This window comes from Pecten maximus, chromosome 8 (assembly GCF_902652985.1).
Source record: "Pecten maximus chromosome 8, xPecMax1.1, whole genome shotgun sequence".
In the NCBI taxonomy this organism is placed as follows: domain Eukaryota; kingdom Metazoa; phylum Mollusca; class Bivalvia; order Pectinida; family Pectinidae; genus Pecten; species Pecten maximus.
The window spans coordinates 17,842,141-17,851,236 of NC_047022.1; positions in this window are offsets into that span (position 1 = coordinate 17,842,141).

Consider the following 9,096-nt stretch of genomic DNA (forward strand, 5'->3'; position numbering starts at 1 on the left):
GGATTGGTCGCATATATCTTTACAGACTTAGCTCTGAGTGATATTCCTCTAGTAATCATGGCGCTTCGCGACTCCTGACTATCTAAATAAATCCTCCACATGCCCCGAACGCGCTGTAGGCCTGATAGTCTTTCAATGGGTATTGTATTGGATATGGCTCTATATATTTCCACATGGTTGAGCCATGATTCCCTCCGCACCATTCGTGTGCCAAATAGATCATTCTCTAGAAGAAATACTGGCTTCACTGTACGCGCGACAGGGGTAGCCACACTCGCGTATGAAATGGCGCCATTTTCTCTATTCGGTCCCGTACTTGGTTGAGAATCCATCTCTTCAAATTGTCTTCTTTCTGTGAATTTCCGCTTTTGGATAATGCTAATCTGACTCACTTAAGTCATATGTTAATCCATTTACACGTAGCTATTTTCTGGAAGCCGGTGATATATTAAAACGGCAAAGAAAATACGGAGCTAGAAATCAACCCTCTACCATGGTTCAAGGGCAGATCACTCTCTGGTGTAAGTAAGTCTTTCCGACTTCTCCCAGTCCAACCTCCTGTACAGCTCGTTCACCCTGGGGCTCCAATGCATCTGCATACCTTTGAAGTGGTAAAATCGAACTACGACTTACATTCTATGAAACACATTTATCTAATATTAAAGTACGTGAAGTACGAAAAGTGATATTTTTCAGCAAACGTCTCGTACTCGAGAAAATACCAAGACCAAAAATACGTGATAGGGTACATAGATGAATGTTCCTGGTTCGTGGTTATATAAACTCTCAAATATTATGATTACTGTATTTTCTGCATTGATAATACGGGAGTATTCATTAGATGATTAGTCTTTAATTGTATCATGTTCACATTCAATTTGACACTCATTATCAGATTAATCGTGGCTGGCATGCAACTAAGATTACCATGATAAAGAACGGTACTCAAAACAAACACACAATAACTGGATAACTGTTCATTAGAAAAACTTTGACATACATGTATAACAATTTGTTAATGCTATACGACTGATTAAACAAATAAACCGAAACCATTATAAGGCGAACCGTAACTGATACGCAAATCGAGCACACCAATCTACTGTAATACTTTTTATCATATGACTACCGTTATATACATCACATAAATCTTTATGACACTAGTGTAATAACACCTTTCGCTACGCTGATTGGCTGGTTCCGTGAGAACTGTATTCATACGCGTGGGAACGACCTACTTCTTTTTACTACGACTCGTAAAAATGGCGACTAGTGCTTGTAAACTTTGAAAAAAAATCAACTGAACGACAAATTGGTCTATTAACATAACATATTGTACAATCAAAGATAAAATCCAAGATGTAAACATCCTAAGTATTTTAATTATATTTATACTATAAGATGTTAAATTAGGCCTGGCAAACATCTATTTTATGACCCCTAGTAACATATTTCAACTCCGATAGAAAATTGCGCTTGCGTTGTCCGATGAGACATATCTAGTCTAGATTCTTTTCAAATAAACGAATACAAATGTAATAACATTATTTAATAAAATCCTCATGAAAAACGGCAATGTAGTTTGTTACAACTTGCTTTCAACGTTTACTCAGAATAACATGCTGACAATGTCGTCGACAAACACGTGTAATGTCAAAACAAACAACACTGCCAACAAATCGGCATCCAAAGTCGCTTTTCACGGCAGTCTGAACACAATGTTCAGTGGGAATATTCACGGTGGAACATTTCACATCTCCATAAACCCCCGCGAGGACGAGGATAAACACAAAGCAGTGAAAAGGCGCCGTACAATGGTTCTGTACGACAGCGACAGCGAATAGACATTTGTACAACGAAGCCTCAATTATCGCGCCAAGTGACGTCACGGCTTCGTCACATCAAAAACAGTCGCTCATGAACTTTCAAACTAAAATATTTTCCTCATTGTTTCAAACACCAAGGACAATTTATCTATTATAGATTAAATGAAAAAATGCTGAAATTTTGTTTTGAGACGTGTATTTAATAAAATGAATCCTTTTTAAGAGTCAGTTGTGTTAGAACTATTTCTTCTCTCGTCGGTATAATTGACCTACTTCGAATGTTCGGGTGATTTGGTTGAGATGTGACGATTCAAGGCAAAAGAGAAAATCAGTTTTTGATGGGGAACGATGAAAGAAAACGTCATATGATAAAAAGAATCTGTCATTCGTTTCCCTTCATATTAGATTTATGATACTCGTTTAGAATTTTTTTATTTTTGCTCGCCAGAGGCTCGCAAAAATAATAAAAATTCAAAACTCGTATCATCAATCTAATATGAAGGGAAACTCATGACAGATCCTTTATATATGACTTTTCATTCCACTCATCCTCACCATAAGCAAATTCCTTAAAATCGCGCACTTTGGAGCAGAATATCTTGGTATTGAACAAACCGAATTTGATACTATTTTCAAATTCTTTGTGGGGAACAAATTCAATAAATCAAAATGCTTTAAGTGATCTTTGAATGAGATGGTTTACAGATAACATGGAGTGTTTGTAAAATCGTAGATACGGGTTCTATGAAGCAGAATATGCAATACGTCGCTATGGATAAACCCCGACTTGTACACTTGTACCTGTACACGTGTTGTGTCTTTTTAGATGGGTTGGTTTGAAAGTAATTAAATGAGAGGACAGATATACAAATGATGTTTTAATAGTCTTTTTTCAAAGATGATTTGAGTCTTTTCTTTTGAAAGACAGTTCATATATATTGTTATTCTGTCGTCGTGTGTTTCTTGTCAGAAGTTATGGTATTCGAAGTAAATGCAACGATAGCCGAGTCAGAGAAGCATGCAGTGTGTTATTATCGGCAAGTATGTTCTTTATCTAATACATACTGTATATTTTCATTCTGGCGATATGTGATTTAATTTCATTGGAAGGAATTTGTATTGGCTACAAAGGTAGATATTGTAAGTATCCTATCTTTAAGCATGTATACATCAAATACCCCTTCTTAGTTCTTAAAATGAAAACATCAAAAGCACAACGAATACTTTTAAAAGCTTTCTGATACCGATAACGCAATAGGCCGTGACAGATGACTTCGAACAATGCCGATGGACACATTCTATGACAAGAAAAAGCCAAGCCATTTGTATAATTTCCCACTTTGTAATGTTAATGATTGCTGTATAGCCGATCGATTTTTATAAAAGCGGGTTTATTGTAAAAAGTACATGACGCTACCTGTGAAGACCAAACACGCTGTTACACACTATAGGTAAGTACATCTGAAATCTACAATGTTCATGTTAATATAGTAGTTATTTTTAAAAAATAATTGATCTTAACGCACCTAAAGAAGTCCAGCGTATGCTGGTATTAGTAAAGCTCTCCTTGCTAGTTGTATTTTAACACAATCGTAGTAGTTATTTAAGAGTACATATCACACAATCGTAGTAGTTATTTAAGAGTACATATCATTCATAGTTGCTCCCGATTCAATTCCCCGATCGGACGTGAAAAAGTACGCGGACATCTACCCGACCACGTGGGTTTTCCCCGAGTATTCCGATTTCTTCCACTACCGAGACAAATCACAGCAAGCTCTGTTCATATAGGTTGAAATCAAGTTAATATTTTATCTTTGGCTGTGAGTTTAAAGTTTTAATAATGGTGTTAAGACTAAGAAATTTTACCAAGCCACACTTTACTTTCGTGTCATTTCAGGTTTAAAAAATGGAATTACGACGATCGCTAACGACAGACCGGTTGTGTTTCGCAGTCTGTCTTTTGTATGCGTTAATACTTACGGTACTGTATATACAACTCCACAAAACCACATATAATAGGGTCAAGACTACGGTGACAAATACAACATTCGAGAAGGATTTTCGGACAGTAAACAACAAATCAGTCAACTTCGTATTCAGAACTGATACACCACTCTACAAAACACTGCTACCTAGACATATCAGTGTCGGGTCTACGGGGGTAAATACCACCAAAGATGAAGAGTTTACTGCAATAAACAAAAAATCGGTAGACTTCCTATCTACAATTACTATTCTTGCATATAGTCGCTCTCGATGGATGACCGAGTGGATCAGTTCTAAACTGGACCCATCTTTCGTATTTCAGTCATGCCCATTATCTAAAAACTGCATTCTGACCACAAACCGTTCATTGGTCAATAAGGCGGATGCAGTGGTATTTAATTGGACAACTCTTTGGAGAGAAAAGAAAAAATTGAAAAAACGGAAGCCAGGTCAAGCTTGGATTTTGTTGGAAATGGAGGCACCAGATCGTTACCAGTCCCGTCATCAAACCACTAAGTTCAAACATATCAACTGGACCGCCAGTTACAGACGGGATTCGGACTTCACATTGCCATATGGGGAGTTCGTTCAACACGACACAGGCTACAAAGTGAGTGAGCAATATGAATTATTGCGATCAAAATCAAAAACAGCTGTCGGCTTTATAAGTCATTGTAACGCTTCTTCAAAACGGGAGGAATTTATACGTAAACTTCGATCATACGGAGTGGATATCGATATATACGGCGAATGTGGAAACCTTAAATGTGGTGGGAATAGAAAGACAAAATGGATGCATGTTTGGAATGTGACACAAACTCATCCGGATCCTTGCTTAAAAGTACTAAATACAAAGTATAAATTTTATCTATCGTTTGAAAATGCTTTATGTGAAGATTACGTCAGCGAAAAGTCTCTCCACCATGTTTTAAGTAAACAAATTGTACCAGTGGTTAGAAGTGGTGCAAATCCAACATTGTTTCATCCGCCACAATCCTCTCTTAATACCAAAGATTTTAAAAACATTAAATCACTTGCTAAACGTATGATTTTTTTATCAGAAAACTTTGACCAGTACTTGAAGTATTTTGATTGGAGGAGGCATTATACCGTTGGAACTCTAACTAACTCGTTACAGTCTGTGTACTGTGATATGTGTCATCGTTTACATCATCAGGACAGATACAAACGACTGTATGGAAATTTGAATAATTTTTTATCTAAATCTCACGACACAAATAGTGATGGTATTTGTAAAGAGGCAAACGACCTATAAGCTGGTCTTATGGCAAAAAGCATTTCTATTGCAAATAAACATCTTTGTATGAACAATTTTGATTACGTCATAATCACTTGTGTTCAACTTTTGTGTACAATACCCTCTGTAGTAGCTTGCTCTTTTTTCATTTTTTTTCATCGAATGTGATGAACTGGCTTTAAGATACAAAGATTTTGACCAAGATTTAGGCTTACTACATGAAAATAAATAGTGCTGTAGTGATAATTTTATTTCACTTTGACTCGTATGAAGAATGAATTGAAATTATCAAGAATTTTGCCATTCGATTTTTCATGTGGGTGAAATCCCAAAAGTTTTCCCCGCAGGAACAAATATCCTGGCCGTTCGTCTTTGTATCCGTCCGTTCGTCGGTCGCAGTGCAAGCTACAAATGTTCACAATTGATAAAGTTTTAAAAATGATGTGATTTTAGATGATGGTATTGCTTTAGTATTATCAAACAGGCTCTGTTTAAATTATCCTACGACTCACATATCACACGCGGTCACAACCAGCTCATATTTTGTATAGATGTCTGACTGTCCATTTCGAATTGAAGCCGGAGATAACCAAGTACACAGCCTAGCCATTATTCTTCTGTTCAGAGTTTCTTCGTGATAATAATTTTCCGATTCAATCGACAAATGAATGTTTCAATTAAATCACACTATCTTCAGATTGTTTGATGGTAAATGTACATACATATTTGTGTGCATAATCGTATTTTAGTCTTAATAATACCGTTCGATCATCATCTATTGATGGTTTAATCTTAACACAAACCCTTTGATTTGCACAAGTACTAATAACTGTAGACTTAGATAGAAAATACATGTTACATGTGACTAAAATATACTGATTAAATGTTGCTTTGGTCGAGTCCGAAGGATGATGAATTGAATCGCTCTTGTGAAAAATGTACATAAGACAAATTCAACATAAACTGCTAAATCGCGAACAACTCTTTTCATGAACCTATTAAATCGACAAAGGCAAAATTCAATTCTTAACTAAAGCTTGATTTTTGTAATGGATGTTGATAAAATAAGTCGTTGTACTTTTTAATCTAACTAATAATTAAACGCTTGCTTGATTATATTTATTGTCAATATCAATTACAATATGAGTGACATATAAATAGAATGGCGCACGTTTATATGTCACCAAGATTGTATAGATATTGGCAACAAATACAATCTAACAAGCGTTCGATTGTTATATTTACATTTACTTATGTTTATCACTTGCAGATACGTGTTATCTTTGTATCTATGTGGGGCTGCGGTGGCCGAGTGGTTAAGGTGTCCCGACACTTTATCACTAGCCCTCCACCTCTGGGTTGCGAGTTCGAAACCTAACCTACGTGGGGCAGTTGCCAGGTACTGACTGTAGACCGGTGGTTTTTCTCCGGGCACTCCGGCTTTCCTCCACCTTCAAAACCTGGCACGTCCTTAAATGAACCAGGCTGTTAATAGGACGTTAAACAAAAACAAACCAAACCAAACCAAAGTATCTATATGAAAAATGGCATAGTTAGATCAAAATCATTTCTGTAATTAATTCGCATGCAGTCTTACAACATTGCCCTGACATTAAAATTACGTCATCAAGACACAATTGTTCTTAATTTTGCTCCGTTTGTTACACCTGTAGTGTAATGCGGAGCACCTACAAGACGTTGATCAAAATGTCGTAACAATCATACCACGTGATCTATGTGTTCATATATGCAGAATATCTTAACTTTTTTCAAAGGATGTTATTTAAGACATCAAAAGCGCAGTGTATCTTTATTTATATAACAATAAAGCTGTATTATTTTCCTTAATGTCGACGAAAGCAATCGTTGTAAATGTTTTGATATAATTATAGAGCTGAATTATTTTCACTTGTGTTGATAAAAATTGTCCCTGTAATTTGTTTTTATTTGTATCGTAGTAGAAATATTTCACTGGTGTTGATGAAAGAATTGTTGATACTTAGATAAAGCAGGATTACTTCCACAGTAGTTGTACTTTTTATTGATATAGTAATAATGTTGGTTTTTGCAGGGTTTGGTGATAATTGTCGGTGTACTTTTTGTTCATTTATATTGTGATTATGCTGGATTATTTTCACTCCTGTTGATGAAAAAATCGTTCTACTTTTTTATTGATTCGATGGAAAGGCTTTATCATTTTCATTGGTGTTGAAGAAAGGGGTAATTGTGTTTTTTTTTTTTTATTTATATAGTAATAAAACTGGTTTTGATGGAAAGAGTTGTGTATTTTTATATTTTGTTGATCAACGGAGACGGTGTAGCTTTTTTTCAATATAGCTACTTTATTGATATAGTATCGAATCTGGATCATTGAGTAAACAAAACATAACAACAATGCCAAATGAGTGAAAATTGAAAGAAATAAATTTCATTGTTCAGAGACCTTTGATGATAAAGGGTTACAAAATTATTATCAAATATTAGAAAAGTCTGCCTTTGGTCCACTGAATTCGATTTATTTTCATGGGAACGAAACTAACATGGAAACCATCATGGCGAACAAAAGCTAACAGCATATAAAAAATCTAGCAGACGTTTAATGATAAGTGTGGTGATAATCTGTCGCCCCAAATAGGATAGACACTATATTGCACCCCGTATACCATTGAGCACTATATCACTACAAAGATGTTTCTTGTCGTTGTCAAACTGTTCGTCTCTAAATAAATATTTACCTGGATATTTGATAGAGCCACCTTTAAATTCGCTACGCCCTTGTTCACACTAATACTTCAACATTATGATGTGGAGATATCTCCTAACATCGCCCACCTTGACACTGCAGCATCTGTGACCAGTACCTTATAATATGTTTTCTCCATACAAATCTGCTTCCTTAAATTTAGGGACCCAATTCCAACCAAATCATTGGTATCTAAAATGCAATTCAACATCGAGGGTTCCTGCTGTATATTAACCATATCCTGTACCTGCTCTGTGTTCTATGAAATGTAACCGATAAAATGAATTTTCATCTCTGGATTAGTCTTCAAGGAACTAAATCCTCTACCAGTGTAAGCCAATGATTTGCAATTAGTTTTCTTTTAAACAGGGGCTATCATCTGTCAAGCATCAACTTAATGCTGTCATTATGACATTAGAATATCATGATTTTTTTTAAAGCAGAGCACACGAGTCATTAGACATATACTTTAACATTCAATGCCCCCTCTCACGCCTTTGTATATATATTGCAGCGCAAATGATAAAAAAAAAACATCCGTCAGAGCCTCTAATGATTCAATTGTGTTCTAAGTCCCTTTTTGTCTCAACTCAAGGAATATTTTCCCGTTTAATTTGACGAACACCTGGACAGGCTAGAATCAGTATTCTAGGATTTAGACTCACAGAGTCAGAATTTGACAAAGAAAGCGGGTAAGTCTAGTAAGGATGCAAAGTCCAAAGATAATAGAATTGCTAAGGGTAAAAAGTCGAAATGCACACAAACGACTTGAGTTAACATGAATGAGGCTCAGCAAACAGCGTTTTAAACTGTTAAAGATAGAGCGTCTCAATAGTGATCAGGGTAGATACGTTGAAGCTAAGATTATTAAAGAACTCTTTAAAATAACTTTAGTTTAGAAAACCAGAACAGGTCTGTGGAATAATTTAATCACACTCTCTTGGGTATGCTTGCTATTCTTGAGAAATATCAAAAGGCGGATTTGAAGTCCTATTTTACTCCATTAGTTCAAACTTACAATGTCTCAAAGAGTTATGCCATCGGATTTCCCCCATATTAAGAAGTGTTTGGCTTATCTAAGTGTACTGTTACTAGAAAATGTGCAAGTTTAACGATTTGTGAAAAAATAAAGGATGATTGAACGTTATTATTAAGACTAAAATACAAGTATGTATGTCACACATGTGCCACCAAACAATCTGAAGATAGGATGATTCAATTCAAATATATATTTTGTCTTTTGAGTTTGAGAACTCTTATGAAAGACTCTGAACAGAAGA